We start from the raw sequence: 16547 nt of genomic DNA on the forward strand, positions 1-16547 counted from the left end.
TTCTGCAAATCCTTCACTCTCTTGGTCTGCGTGATACTGCCCTCTCCTGGCTGTCCTCCTACCTCTCTGATCGTTCCTTCTCTGTCTCCTCTCATGATGCTACATCCCCCCCACTTCCACTAACTGTTGGTGTCCCCCAAGGCTCTGTTCTTGGTCCTCTCCTTTTCTCTCTCTATACGTCCTCTTTAGGTGAACTCATTAGTTCTTTTAACTTCCAATATCACCTCTATGCTGATGACACTCAAATCTACCTCTCCTCCCCTGATCTCTCCACGGCTCTCCTCACTCGTACCTCAAACTGTCTTTCTGCTATCTCTTCCTGGATGTCTCAGCGCTTTCTTAAACTCAACATGTCTAAGACTGAGCTGATCATCTTCCCACCCTCCCGCACAGCCTCACCTCCCACAATCTCATTATCCATTGATGGCACAACTATCTCCCCTAGCCCCCAAGTACGCTGTCTTGGCGTAATCCTTGACTCCTCCCTCTCCTTCAAACCACACATTCAGCACCTCTCACAAACCTGTCATTTTCATCTCAAAAACATTTCTAGAATCAGACCTTTTCTCACACAGGATGCCACTAAGATCATTATTCACTCACTGATTATTTCCAGACTGGACTACTGTAATCTCCTCTTAACTGGCCTCCCTGACAATCACCTCTCTCCACTCCAATCTATCCTCAATGCTGCTGCCCGGCTCATCTTCCTCACCAAACGCACTACGTCTACCTCCCCCCTCCTACAGGCCCTCCACTGGCTTCCCTTCCCTTTCAGAATCCAATTCAAACTTCTCACACTCACTTACAAAGCACTCACCCACTCCTCTCCCATCTACATCTCTGACCTTATCTCCCTTTACTCTCCCACCCGTCCTCTTCGCTCTGCTAATGCACGCCGTCTCTCCTGTCTTCTGATTACTTCCTCCCACTCCTATCTCCAAGATTTTTCACGTGCTGCTCCATTTCTCTGGAATTCTTTACCTCTCCCCCTCAGACTCTCCACCTCTCTACAAAACTTCAAACGGGCTCTTAAGACCCATTTCTTTACCAAACGTAGCCAAATCTCAACATAACCCTCTGTTCCACGCTCTCTATGTACCCCATCTGTGTCATCCCTGTCTGTCTACCCCTCCCCTTAGAATGTAAGCTCTCACGAGTAGGGCCCTCTTCCCTCATGTGCTTATACTTTTCTTACTTTAATAATCCTCAACCGCCCAGATCCCACAGTTTTTTGACCACCTGGAACTTATCTCTATGTTTACTGGTGTAGTTATGCTTAGCTGCCCTGTACTTGTCCTATATTGTATTCAACTGTAAGTCACTGTTTTCCTATTTTTTATGTGCATTTGTACTCTGTAATCGGGCGCTGCGGAACCCTTGTGGCGCCATATAAATAAAGGATAATAATAATAATGCGCGCAATATTTATTTTCAAAATGATCAATGTTTCACAGCCGACTGGCAGCCAGTGATGACTGGTGATCAGTGAAACAGGGAAATGAAACATGTTAAAAATGCTCGATTTCCCAATCAAAAACCGATTTTTAAACATGTTTAATATTCCCGATTCTCCGACCGGGGCTTTGGGGGATCGATATAGCTTAGAAGGAAGGGTATCCAGCGCTCGTGTGTATGAGTATTTAGATTGTCCTAAGGCTGCAACCTGTTTCAGAAGTACCTCAAACTTCGATATAGATATAGGAAAATGCAGGGTTAGGTGCGCCAAATAGACAATTACTTTTAATACAAAGAAAGGATGTTGTTGTAATGATACTCGGACTAGTGACTTTATAATGTCAGATACTGTCTTTTATTTAAACTGAAAAATATGTCTTCATCTGCTGCAAACACTAAGAACTTATGCAGTTGGGGGATCGAGATATTGGGGGGTGGGGGGAGGGGATAACTCTCCCGTCTTGTACTGGATGCAGTCACCACTCAGACATTCAAAATGATTCTGCAGAATGCCAACATTAGGGATAGGCTGCAGAAGGGGAGGGTTAAGGGGAGTACTCTCGGAGCGATAATCTAAGCAGTCTGACTAGATTTTCAGCAAGATCTCTCCGTGTGTACCCCCCACAGTGATAGTACATACGAAAATGCGATAAAACTCCCGAAAACGGGGGTTTTATCGCATTTTCCCTTTAGTACATTCCCCCCAAAGAGAGAACTCTGACTTTATTTTTTTTAAAAAGGTTTAGCTTCAGAATTAGTACACTGGAAAATCCCTCTTCCATGGAAGCTGCTTTGTAGCGGATTCTAATTCACGAGTATGTATGTTATCCACAAATTGGTCATGTCTGACAAGTAATCCCGGACGTTGGGAATGCCGCAGAGCAGCGAGGTAGGAATGCCAGCAAATCCCTCTCACTGCACAGTGTGAACTTAGAAAAATATTTCAGCTGGCAACACATATGCACTCAAGATTTATTCTTGCATCACATGTCATTTAATAGCAAACATACATATTGTCCTACTATCCTGACTGGCCAGCACGTGAACTGAAGGGCTGTGTATATTTAGATTTATGACTACGGCGTTAATCTCGGAAAAGGCATAGGAAAGGCTAAGTTACTTTGGGCCAAATGTACTAAGCCTTAAAAAGTGATAAAGTGGAGAGTGATAAACTACCAGCCAATCAGCTCCCAACTGTCATTTTTCAAGCAGAGCCTGTAACACGGTAGTTAGGAGCTGATTGGCTGGTACTTTATCACTCTCAAGGATTAGTACATCTCCCCCTTTTTTTAAAGCTGGAAGTGAAAATTTGCCATGTGAAAAATACTCAATAGGAGGATTTCAATTCTCATCATGGGGATGTAGCTCCCGAGTAAGTGCTCTTGACTGACTTACTTCTGCTCGCACCCTCAGGAGGCTAGTGCACGGGACTAGTGGTGTTGCGGCATGAGGCAAGAGTGACGCAACTGGAACACTGAGGCATCGGCCACCTCAGATATATCCTCAGCCTTATCAGCTGCTATTTCATCAGCTACTAGTACCTCACCCACTTCTCCTTCTCCTACTGCTCCATAGAACAATCCAAGCTGTCTTTTACCCATAATGCTGCTGCTCTTGTGTTTCCTCATGATAAACAATGATGCGTCATAATCGACAGCACCCCCAATAATATACACAGGGAAGTGAGACGCCTCCCTAGAGTTGATGATAAAATTCTGAACAATACAGCAAAGATTGTGCATTCTGTGGAAGGTACTCAAGTCTCGAAGGAATCAAGAGATGGAGGAGAACAAGCATAGTATACCGTGGCCATTCCTAGGACACAAACGTCTGCGCAGGGCAAAAGTAGAAGTTCCCCTCAACCCAATGCGTACCACGATCATGCCCGGCAGTGAAGCGGTTGTAAGTGACAGGAAGCTAGTTTCACCAGCAATACCCCAACCACATTACAAGTTCATTACCATCTTACTAAAACAGAGACTTAAAAGAAATAGTTGCAGGATTCCCAGATTCGAGGATCGCAACCTGGGCCTGATACAAATGAGGTTGGAGGTACTACTGCTAACGTGGCAGCAGGAGCGATGCACTAGTATGTTAATGCGCATGAGGCTTTCATTAGTGATCTGTGCTGCATTGGATCATCTGCGACACCATCAGCCGGCTGCGTGGCCCATAGTTTTGCACAAGGTTGTTTCCCAGAGGAAGAGGCTAACAATTTAAAAGACAAAACTTGGATTAAAACAGGATGACTGTAAAAGGCACGTGAACACAATGATAGTATACCCCTCCCTAATCCCACCACTGTACCCCAGTGGGACGACCTATTTGCTATCAAAGGAGACTGTTTCTGAGAATTATGGTAGATTTAAAATACAGGTGCCCACTGGTGTGGGGGTGCAATGCAAGTAGATGACAGTGACACCCACAGAGTCCTGCTGTTATCCAGCTTCATGAAGGGGGTGAACCATAAACTGAAGAAAATGAGGGGTCTATTTACTAAGCCTCGGACGGAGATAAAGTTCCAGCCAATCAGCTCCTCACTGTCATGTTACAGGCTGTGTTTTAAAAATGACAGTTAGGAGGTGAGTAGCTGGTACTTTATCTCCATCCACGGCTTAGTAAATAAACCCCATAGTCACTACCCCTCGATTGGGTTGGATAGAGGTCCCTCTCAAGGATGTTGTGGAAGAAGCCAGGGGACATGAGCTAACTTGTCCAAACCCACAGAGATTTTTTATTTACTTGAACCTGTTACAACAACACAATTAGGACCCCTAGACAAAGACCACCTACCCCATGGTAGATTCAAAGAAGAACCCAGCAAATAGATGGCCGGCTCCTGCACCCCCTCCCAGGAGATGTAGTTTGTCGCACTGACCCCCGTGAATTAGTCACGGTAAGTGCATCTTCCGGGATAAGTACCGGGCGCAATGCAGTAGGCTGAATAGCTCCAGGCACTTAACCCGCCAGCTAGATCGCTGCAATGAGAACTAAATTCCCCCTGATATATGAGCAACAGGTACAGACGAAGAAAAAATTATGTGGAGAATTCTCTTTTTGGCGATAAACGCCATTTGCCACCATTCCTTCCCCCTCTGCACCTTTCAAGAATGACTCCTCACATACCATTGCTGATGACTGGAGCCCTTATTAGTTGCTGCAGAACCACAATGCCCCACATTCTACAAAGAACCCATGCATAGTTTACTAGAGGTAACCATACTAACAGATTGTCCCAGGAGCAGTGAATCTTCATACCACTAGTGCATTAGCAACTACCGCTTTGAGTCTAAGCATTGCCACGCCCTGCAAGCCATGTCTTCCTAATACAGTCAGCAATGCACATCTGCCATTTTGAACTGATCGAGTTTAGGAATAAGTGCTTCTCAAACAGACAGCATACAGCACACATACATTCTGCCCCAACTCCAACTTTCAGATAAAAGCTGTATCATGTCCCAACTGCTCATGAGTGCAGAACAATAATCCTTCCTTTTAGAGCATATAGCAAAATTATATTTTACCAAAAGTCATGGTGAACTATGGGCCCGATTCAGGTTTGTTAGCAAAGCAAAGAGGCACCCAACTGGGCAAAACCATGCTGCAATGCAGTTGGGGCAGATGTAACATATGCACAGAGAGTTCGATTTGGGTGGGGTGTGTTCAAACTGAAATCTAAATTGGAGTGGAAAAATAAAGCTGTCTAACATTTGTCGGCTACATGCAAAAGCAGGCAGTATTTACCCTGCACAGAAACAATATAACCCACCCAAATATAACTCTCTGCACACGTTACGTCTGCCCCACCTACAGTGCAGCATGGTTTTGCCCAGTTGTGTGCTTTTTTTGCTTTGCTAACAAACCTGAGGCAGGCCATGTGTACACAAACTAAGCAAATACACCTCCACATAACACACTTATTACAATATTATTTATTCTAGTCTTGGCCAATCCAATATACGCAAGTATGTAAGTGCCAACATTATGTCTGCCACTGATTATTCTGCTTGACCTCAGCGGAGACAGAAATCTACTCAGTGTAACCCATGTATGTGAAATATACACCTTACCTTTATAGTTCAGTGAAAGCTACATTCTACAGACAAGACTTATTTTAGGTCAATCTCCGTCAAGTGACCTTTGTATTTTTATTTAAATCAAATAAATTAACGTTTTACCTAATTTTGCCTGAGGAAACAAAGGATAGAACAATCAGTACTTTTTTAACGACACCTCAAAATCTATTAAACTGATTTAAAACGACCATTACTATAGCTTCAAGGCTTCGCCCATTATTGGTGTTTGCCAATAACTGTCAAGATGGCTGATAAATCAGTGTGTGACTGGTAATTACTCAGGTTTTTGTCATTCAACGACTAACAGATACATGGATCTGGGATAATTAGGACATATTTGCCTGCCTTCTGCCAATATATATCCTCAAGTTCCATCTCAACGTCTTCAGCAGTCACATAGTAATGATTACCTGCCACTGCCAATGTGCTATGTTGACTTGGATCAATATTGGTTTGTCACGGTCAACATACACCAACATTTACATTTGTATATCTCCTATATACCTCAACTGCTTGTCCTGTAATATAAGGGTGTATTATTCTCGTTACAGTATTTTTCAGTTTACCTTTTCAGAATTTTTAGCCGCAAACAATTTGCACTGAGGATTAGCTCCTTTTGCAACTTGTTTAAAAGACGTTAGACTTTGATCTCCGGTGATTTAGTTCCTTCTCTGTTTGAGAGGAGTACAATTATTCGGAATCGTCGCAGCAATCACCATGGAAACCTCCAATCGAGAACAGGCCTCAGACATCTTCCTTGGCTGCTCTTTAATCCTGACAGCGTTCTGCGATCCCACTAGAAAGAAATCAATTTCCATTGTCTATGCGGGAGAAAAGGCAGATTTCCCCATTCAAAGATTTTAGCCTTCCACCTTTCAAACTGCAGCATCCACTATGCGGCCCAGTAATTTGGGAACAGCATACACAGGGGCAGATGTATTAACATGGAGAAGGCATAAGGAAGTGATAAACCAGTGATATGTACAAGGTGATAGAGGCACCAGCCAATCAGATCCTAACTGTTAATTTACATATGGGAGCTGATTGGCTGGTGCCTTTATCACCTTGCACATATCACTGGTTTATCACTTCCTTATGCCTTCTCCAGGTTAATACATCTGCCCCATTGTACGATATCCACATGAGAAATATACTGTGGGTACATATGATTATTGTCTTCCAACCACTAACTGTGTCCTAATTTCATATTTTCTAGGGATATTCAGTGGCCAACTGCAGTGCCCATGTCAAAATCCATTTAAAGCCAACTCTCTAGCGATATAGGACACAGTGAGAATCTTCATTAGCGAAGCAGTGGGGCTTTCATATAAAAATGTGCTTTGCAGAGACAGTTAATTAAAGATCTATGACCAGACAGACGACACAGGCTAGATATAAACACACCTGTCTAGTGAGTCATAGAAGTGCACAGAACATATTGGAGCTTGTGAATCAGAAACTCAGCTCTTCCATAGCGTCATATGTGCAGGAAAAAGAATATATAAAGAGTTTTTAAAGAGTGCCGCAAAATGCATAATGTGTCCTGCCAGCACTGCAGGGATAACCTATCACCTCCTGCTCAGGGTCCCAGATACACCCAGATAGCGTGAAACGATCTGTAGAACAAGACATTCCATTCCCCATAGATTTACAGTAACTCACACAGCATGCGGATTTCTCTAAAATGTTAACTCAGGAGTCAGCTGGATTAACCGGTTTAGCGGGAAGGGCTCCCAATAGTGCAGATGATCTCTAGTCACCCGATAGAGCAGGTTATCTGGTGTGAGATAAGAAGTATAAAAAGCCACCGACATGTCAGGTATCCATCAGCGCCATGTGCCGATTTCACTGATTAGGAAGGAAACAGCTGCTTAAGGTCTGCATGGATTTATCCATCCAAGTGGGTTGCGTACAAGCACTGTTCCTGCTTGATATGCATGCCAGTTCTAACAGATTAATAGCTCTCTTTTATTAAACTATATAGGCACAGATACAGAGTTACAGTAGATATATATATATATATATACACTAGGTGATTCATCACGCCCTACGGGCGCTCTTCACACCGTCGGAAGGGGCTGCGCCCCTGTAACCTGAGTACCGTGCAAATGTATTCTTGGGTCAAACCCATGGCAGAGATCCACTTTGTACCCGTGCGATGTGCCAGCACAATGCGGTGCCTACGCATGCACAGTTTAGACCTGATGTTAGCGTAGGTCAAAATGCTAGCGAGCATTCAGGTCCTAATGACCTGCTTTAGTGTGAAGGTGTACAATAAGGGGGTAAGGCAATAACAGAAATATACAGTGCGGTAAGTAGGGGCTACAGAGATGTAGAGTGTTAAAGAGAGAATAAGTAGATGCCGGCAGGTCCACAGAAGTTTGAAACATGGAAGGCGGTAGACAGGGGCAGGGCGGTCGGAAGAGGATAGAGATACACAGGTTTGTAGTATGGAAATAGGGAAACACTGGGTGGTAGAAATGCTATAGAAATATGCTGGGAGATAGGGAGGTGATAGAGGGGTGGCGTGCGTTACATTGGAAATTCTAAAATGCCTTTGGTAGGAAGTGAATGTAGACATCGGAAGGGCCAAAAGAGGGAATGCAGGGAAATGCAGGATGGTAGGCAAAGATTTGGGATTTTCAGTGTGTTAGGGAGAAGCTACGGACACGCCGGATGGTAGGGATAGTCTACGGAAAGGGAGGGCTGTAAGGAGTAGAGAGAGGCAGGGCAGTAGAGATGTTATACCTAAACAGTGCGTGTTAGTGAGAAGATAAATAAATGCAATTGGGTAAGGAGGAAACTTAGGGGGTCATTCCAACCTGATCGCATGCTGCTGATTTTCGCAACACAGCAATTAGGTCACTACTGCGCATGCACCGCAATGCGCAGGCGCGTCGTATGGGTTCAAAGCAGATCGGTGCTGGGCGATGGATTTAACGAAGAATCCATTTGCACAGCTGATTGCAAGAAGATTGACAGGAAGAGGGGGTTGGTGGGTGTCAACTGACCGTTTTGAAGGAGTGGTTGGAAAAACGCAGGCGTGTCCAAGCATTTGCATGGCGGGTGTCAATTCTGTGGACAGGCTGAAGTGATCGCAGCGGCTGAGTAAGTTCAGACCTGCTCAGAAACGGCACAAATTATTTTTGTACTGCTCGGCTGCACAGGCGTACGCACACTTGCAAAGCTAGAAAACACTCCCCAGTGGCCGGCGACTATGCGTTTGCACGGCTGCAAAAAGTAGCTAGCGAACGATCAACTTGGAATGACCCCCTTGTGCGCTAATAATAAAAATAACATACGCATGGCGGGAGATAGGAGCGACAGACACGCAGGGCAGTACACAGGGCATTCAGCTGGCGGCGGTGGAGGAGTCCAGGCTCTGGTCCAGCATGTCCATGTGTGGGGAATCGTGGTGTGGGGGTGGTGCAGCAGTAACCGCAGGTAAGTGGGTAGGCGTGGGCTGGGGGAGGAGGAGGCAGGAGGTGTGGCCGGCGGATGCTGAGGTCAAGGGGACAAACAGGGATGTCTCGGCTGCCTCTCTTGCGTGGCCACCTTGACACGTGAGGAAGAGGGAGGTGGGGAAAGCACAACAGCACTACCCGGCTCTGCAGCTCTCACACATGGCGGCGGGATGCACCAAGCAGCAGCGTGGAGGGAGGCAGGAGCGTGAGGGAGAGCACACAGCAATCACAGCAGCAGTGGGTGGGCCAGACACGTTAGATCTGTGACTCCGCCCAGCATTGTGTCTCTGGGCAGCATTTGAAGATGAGTCACAAAGTCACAGATCTGGCCAAATATATAGCAGGAGTGGTTGGTGCATATCTAGTTTTGTGAGTGTGTAAATATTGAACGGCGATAGTGCGTTTGATGGTGAAGGAAGCGTAGGCCCTTTTGTGGGCGTGAACAGCACAGGGGTGACCGCATATGGGGGAGGGTATCTGTGCATGCTGCGGGTGGAGGGGGGGCATATGTTGGGGGGGGTGCAGGTGGGAGAGGGGGTCAGGAGGTGGTGGGGGAGGGGTGGTGGATGGAGGAGGGGTTGGGAAGTGCTGTGTTTGGGGTAACGTTGGAGGTGCTGGTGTGGGGGATGGCCAGGTGCAGGACTGTTGCGTATGTGGCAGGGGTTCCGGAGGCGCTGGGGGTGGGGAAGGGGTAGGTGTACAGTGGGTGGTGCGGGGCTGAGGTTATGTGGGTGGGGGAGGGGTGGGGGTGCGGTGGATTGTGGAGGGGTTCCAGAGGCGTTACATGTGGGGAAGGGGCGGGTGTGCCACGGGTGGTGTTGGGGGTTCGGTGGTGCGGCGGGCTGGTGAGGGGCTGAGGTTATTTGGGTGGGGGACGGGCAGGGGTGGTGGTGTGGTGGAGGGGTTCCAGAGGTGTTACGGGTGGGGAAGGGGCGGGTGTGCTGCGGGTGGTGTTGGGGGTCCAGTGGTGCGGCGGGCCGGTGAGGGACTGGGGTTACGTGGGTGGGGGAGGGGCGGGGGTGCAGTGGATGGGTTCCAGAGGCTCTGCGGGTGGTGTAGGGGTGGGTGTGCTGTGGGTGGGATGGAGGTAGGTTTAGTATATATGTTATACAGAGGCTGAATACATTAATGCATATACAGTATAAGATAGTGGGGAGGTGGGTTACCCTGTATATGAAGGGAGATGCAGGTCTGCAGCCTCTGGATCTATGTGCTGGGTGTCCACCTTCTCCTCAGGCTCCCTCCGCCTGCTACTGCTGCTGCCCCCGCTCCGGTGTCCGCACATAGTGGCCGGGTATGTACTTGTTGCTGCAGGTCAGGGCGAGTAGGCAGAGGTTGTGCCTGATACCGCTCTGGAGCACGCAGGGGCAGAGGAGCGGTTTGGTGTGCATGCTCCAGAGCATCCCCAGCTCCCTCCATCTAGCAAGGACGGCGGGCGCGGGCACCTTACCGATCTGTCCGCCGCGTGGCATCCCAGTGTCCGACAGCGGCTCCATGTGTGAGAGGGGGCACAGCAGGAGTCGAGTATTGCGCTGCTCGCAGCTAGCCGCAGCGGCCAATCACAGCGCGGGCTTCCGCCATCTGTCCAATGGCTGGCATCGGGGGCGGGACCCCGGACGGAGCCTTAACGTGGTGCAGCTGCTGAGGTCTCCACACAATCCACCAGCGGTCTGTATTGTTCGGAGTACATCCTGCGGTACTTGTATCATCAATAATTCTATCTATATAGCCTATTGGCCTATGTAATTATCCTATTCTCCTATATCTCTCCAATATATTAGGGCAGATCTGTGACTTGACTCCGCCCAGCAATGTGACTCCGCCCAGCGTTAGCAAATGAGTCACAAAGTCACAGATCTGGGCTAATATATAGGAGATATATATATATATATATAAAGCCAGCAGAGACATGCAGCGGCACTCAGAGACTTCTCACAAGTAGATAAAGTGCAAACTGTGTTTAATACATCATGAAATCAGGTAACCAACCAAGGTATCACCTTGACAAAGGGGCGCCACGGCCCCGAAATGTTGGTTACCTGACTTCATAATGTATTAAACACAGTTTACACTTTATCTACTTGGGAGAAGTCTCTGAGTGCCGCTGCATGTCTCTGCTGGTTGTATATTGATGTTTCCAGAGGGAACCGGAGCAAAGTGAAAGAGGGCGAGTGCCGGTTCTAGTATCCTGTATGTATGTATGTATGTATGTATGTATGTATGTATGTATGTATGTATATATATATATATATATATATACACAATATTCAGAGGGCGCACAACAGTATTACTATTTCAAAAGAGAAATCAAACCAGCATGACCCGAAGGACAGTAGATTTAATAAAATGAATTAAAATTCAATACAATGGTATAATGTTTCATAAGTACAATATTCATTTGTACAAAAACATGGTACTTTCTAAAAATATTTTTTTTACACAAAAACCAACGCGTTTCGTCCGCTATGGACTTCATCAGGGGTACAAGTCGTAGTGTGAGGATACTTTAAGGAGATTCCCCACGTGAATGATCTCACTGTAAGTAAAGATATAGTGTGGTGGACATTTATAAATGAAATTAAAACTTCTTATTGAAAGTCAGATGTTCATTATTCATTATAATTGAAGTTTATTCAATTCTAGCAATGGATATAACCGGTTAGGAAGTATCCCCCAGGGTTAATAGAGTACCATATGATATATTCAGTTCTAGCAATGGATATGACCAGTTAGAAAGGGTCCTCCAGGGCTAGTAAAGTACCAAAGGATATTTTAAACAAAGCCAAATCAATGACATCAGGACAGGGTATCCAGAGAAATAGATAATGCCCAAAATGAAAAATTCTGGATGTGTGTGGCTGCCTCCTCTCCTGAATGTCAAGACTTTCAATAAGAAGTTATAATTTCATTTATAAATGTCCACCACACTATATCTTTACTTACAGTGAGATCATTCACGTGGGGAATCTCCTTAAAGTATCCTCACACTACTACCTGTACCCCTGATGAAGTCCATAGCGGACGAAACGCGTTGGATTTTGTGTAAAAAAAAAAATCTTTTTAGAAAGTACCATGTTTTTGTACAAATGATTATTGTACTTATGAAACATTATACCATTGTATTGAATTTTAATGTATTAGAATTTTAATTCATTTTATTAAATCTACTGTCCTTCGGGTCACGCTGGTTTGATTTCTCATTTGAAATAGTAATACTGTTGTGCGCCCTCTGAATATTGTATCTATAACCTATGTTTATCTCCCACTAGCAGGGAGTTTTTTCAAGAGGTGCTGCCTGACTTTAATACAGCGCGAGATAAGGATATTGTTGTTTTATTATATATATATATATATATATATATATATATATATATACACACACACACACATACATACACACACATACACACACGCGAATATATATATATATATTTTTTTTTATTACAAATAAGCTGTAAAAAGAGCCGTTAAAAACAAAACAAACAAAAAAAAAAAAAATAAGTGTAATAGTTCCCTTATGCAGAGGTACAGTATATAGGCATCTCAGGTTGCTTCCGGCTCAGCACTAGTATTCCATGCACCAGGTTCACGTTAAGAATACTTCCACCGGGTCCGGTATGTAATATTAGCGGTCAGGAGACCAACGCCAGAATCCCGATCAGATTCAGGATGAGCTGATCAGTCTGTACAAAAAATGATTGCCATATAAAATATCACTAAAAATGGGGATTATGGGAGCACTACTTACGGAGTCTTGAAGTGGCAAAATGAAACTTAAGAATGACAAAATAATAAACATCAGACTGAAAATCTCTGACTTATATTACAGGGTTCTACTTTTAAAATGCTTCTTCACTGTGATACTCTCTCAGAGCACAGAGCCATTCAGTCCTTATAACAGTCCACCTGTGACAACAAGACCTAGTTTTCCACTCTGATACTCCGCTGCTTTACCTGTTAGACCGGAGAGAAAGGTGAAAGAGGTCTACAAAGAGAGCGATGCTGTGTGCATGCTCAATGAGATTGCAGGCTGAAAGCAAATCGCTTCATCTTCTGGGTTTGCAATGCATTGCATAGGCTTATATAATCACTGATATTATAATAATAATAATAATTTTATTTATATCAACAAAACATGCAAAAATAAAAAAGGGAGAGATGGGCAAAGAGTCTATACTGAAAGTCGAGCGAGAGGACTGCTCACCTAGCACGCTGCCTCGTCTCTGTTACTGCACAGCACGTCATGCACGCTGAAACGTGGTGACAGGTGCTTGCTGTAATGTGTCATCACGGTATTAAAATACACTGAAAGAGTGAAAAAGCAGTACGCCAAAATCTAAACACACTCCAAAAACATACTGGTAGACACTCGCTAAGGCTAGAGGAGAGAAAATTACATACACAACGTAGGAAAGGGTTCTTTACAGTTAGGGCAATAAAGATCTGGAAACTCCCAGCCAGAGAAGGTGGTAATAGCGGACTCGGTAAATACATTAAAAAACAGATTGGATAAATTTCTAACTAAAAAAAAAAATATCCAAGGTTATAGCATTTAAAAAACAAAAAACAAACAAACAATTGACTTTGATAAACTGGGAAGTACATGAATTATAGTTGTTAATTAATCCAAAAATTTTTACTTCAGCAGGGACACGATAATGAGCTCATCTTAATACAGAATACAGGTTGAACCCGATGGGCATTTTGCCTCTTTTCAACCTCATTAACTATGTTACTATGTTAAACATGAAATATGACAATGTACTGCATATATATCTTCTAGTTACATACTGTATACTTGGATATGGAGCTATAACCTATAAGCACCTTGAGTCCTATTGGAGAAAGAGACCTATATAAATAAAATTATTATTATTATATGCCATAAATGTACATATTCAGCAGACTCTGACTTTTCGTACATTTTCTCGGTCGTGTTCAATAGTTTAGATGGATTTAGCTGCTTTACATAGCTAAACTCGGTCTACTTGGCACGACCAGCATGAAAAGTATTGTGCACACGTTTACCCATACCACCAGCACCATAACTTGAATATCGCCCATCTAAAATGATGGACTAGCCAGTGAGAGTGTGAGCGCTAAAACATTTGTATCTCCCCCAGAGGCTGGCTGAGGAATTTGGCGTTAGGGGTCAAACTGTCCAGTTTAATGTGTAGAGCTTTCCATTTTCATTTACTTACTTATATACAGCCAGCACATTCCATTTTAAACGCCCATTTGTGTCATATAGCCTAGAGACCCCATTGAAATGAATGTGCTGTTGAAGTGAATGGTAAAAGCTCAATGCTTTTTGCACTCCGAATGCATTCTCAAACGTACACAAACACGTATCAACTGCAGGTATACTGCATGTGAGCTGTATACCAAACACATGTGCAAATAGCATTTGCATGAATTCTTTACATGCGGTATGCACTTGCATTTTGAAAAACGAACACACCACCAAAGGGAACACCATCCTAAAGGAGGTAACCGGAGGCAAGGTGCTGCTAACCTGGAGCACTTCATTCTAGGATCATCAGGAACAAGATATACCAGCCCTATATGAGAAAGGAGAAGATGAAAGTGTGGCCTGGAGCAATCAGAAGCGATGGAGAAAAGACAGCTGTGCTGATCCCAGAGAACCAACTGTCACTGCTCATCAGTCTGGGAAAGGTTATCCAGAATTCTACAGTGAGAAATATTATTTACAATTGAAGATACTAAAGACAGTCCCCATGTACCAGAGATTTGGCATCCCAGCAAATGCACCCAAAGATATTTTATTATTTCTTATTTATTAAGTTATTTCTCTATGAATCATATTATGCAGCGCTTTACAGAGAATGTTTCAGTTATTCACACCAGTCCATGTCCCAGTGGAGCTTGGTTCCGGTATGAATGGTCGACAATGTTAAGGTCGACAATCATTAGGTCGACCACTATTGGTCAACACTGACATGGTCGACATGGACAAACGGTCGACACGTGAAAATGGTCAACGCATGAAAGGTCGACGTGTATTTTTGGCCTGGTTTTGGAGTCATTTTTCCGTAACATGACCAGGAACCCCAATTAGTGTACCGCGTCCCCTTGCATGGCTCGCTTCGTTCCCCAAGCTGCGGGCAAGGTGCGTCGATCTGCTACCGCTGCGCTCGGCACAGGTTACCGTTCCCAATCATAGTCCACGTGGATGGTAAAGTATTAAAAAGTAAAAAAAAAAAAAACCAACGATTTTTTTTAAAATCCATGTCGACATTTCCATGTGTCGACCAGTTGTCCATGTCGACCATATCAATGTCGACCATTAGTGGTCGACCTAATGAGTGTCAACCTTAACATTGTCAACCATATGAACGGATACCGTGGAGTTTACAATCTATAATCCCTATCACATGGACAAACATGCACACCAGGGTTACTTTATTTGTCAGCAGTCAATTACCCTACCAATATGTTTTTGGAGTGTGGGAGTAAAATCTGAGCACCAGTAGAAACCAATAAAATGCAAGAAAATCTAACAGCTACAACCCGAATCTGAAGGCCTCAATCTACACCTTACATATTCATTACTCTGCCGTCATAAAATGAATGTACAAGTATGACTCTCATGGAAGGGACAGAATAAAGCATCCAACGTTTCCAATGTTGCTCCTTACCAAAACACAAGAAATATCGCTTATTAAGTACAGTAGGGGATGAGGTGTTGGTTTGGTGATTTAAGTGGGGTACACACGGTGCAATAAAGGGCCAATTCTCAGATGCTCGGTGTGATTACTGGACAGTTTGTACACAGCACCCAAGGCCAACGATCGTTTCAAAAGTAGTCTGATCTGTTACGTGATCTGGCTGCTGCGCAACACACGTCTGCAACAATGAGCCAATATTGTACGCAAATATACAAGGCTAGTACCCAAACTGCACCAACATACATCTCTTCACTCATCTCAAAATATCTCCCTATCAAACCTCTCCGCTCTGCACAAGATCTGCGTCTCTCATCGGGTGGTATTCAGTATACCGGTTCTTGGGATCCCGGCGCACAGTATAACGGCGCCGGAATCCTGACAACTTTTCTCCCTCTTGGGGGTCCACGACCCCTCTGGAGGGAGAATAGATAGCGTGGCGCACATAGCGTGCCACCGTGCCCACAGCACGGCGAGCACAACGAGCACACAAGGGGCTCATTTGCGCTCGCCTTGCTGTCGGCAAGATGCGGTCAGGATCCCTGCGCCGGTATGCTGGGCGCCGGGGACCCGGCCGCCGGCAACTCATACTACACCCCTCTCATCCACATGTATTACTTGTTAACACTCTAAATTATAGGACTTTTTCCGGGCTTCACCCACTCTGTGGAATGCCCTCCCACAAACAATAAAACTCACCTCTAGTCTCCAAACCTTTAAATGTTCCCTGAAAACTCACCTCTTCAGACAAGCCTACCAAATTCCAGACCCACCAACATAACCATCAATGCTTCCCTATCTAATTACATCCTCTCTGTACAGTCCACATAACCTCACATATTTTGCCTTCCAACATTGGGGGT

The 16547-nt window shown here is 44.7% G+C and overlaps 1 protein-coding gene across 2 annotated transcripts in view; it reads right to left on the reverse strand.

The window, feature by feature from the left end:
- The window catches only part of NCALD (neurocalcin delta), a 192353-nt gene that overhangs the window by 114255 nt on the left and 61551 nt on the right, over positions 1 to 16547 (reverse strand). The window contains exon 1 of one of the 2 annotated variants that reach the window (XM_063924217.1): positions 6101 to 6122. The exons of the other annotated variant lie outside the window; for it this stretch is intronic. The gene's annotated coding sequence lies outside the window, so the exon portion shown is untranslated. Of the gene's footprint in view, positions 1 to 6100; positions 6123 to 16547 lie in introns of those variants that run through there. 2 annotated transcript variants of the gene reach the window in all.

This window comes from Pseudophryne corroboree, chromosome 5, assembly GCF_028390025.1.
Source record: "Pseudophryne corroboree isolate aPseCor3 chromosome 5, aPseCor3.hap2, whole genome shotgun sequence".
NCBI lineage: Eukaryota > Metazoa > Chordata > Amphibia > Anura > Myobatrachidae > Pseudophryne > Pseudophryne corroboree.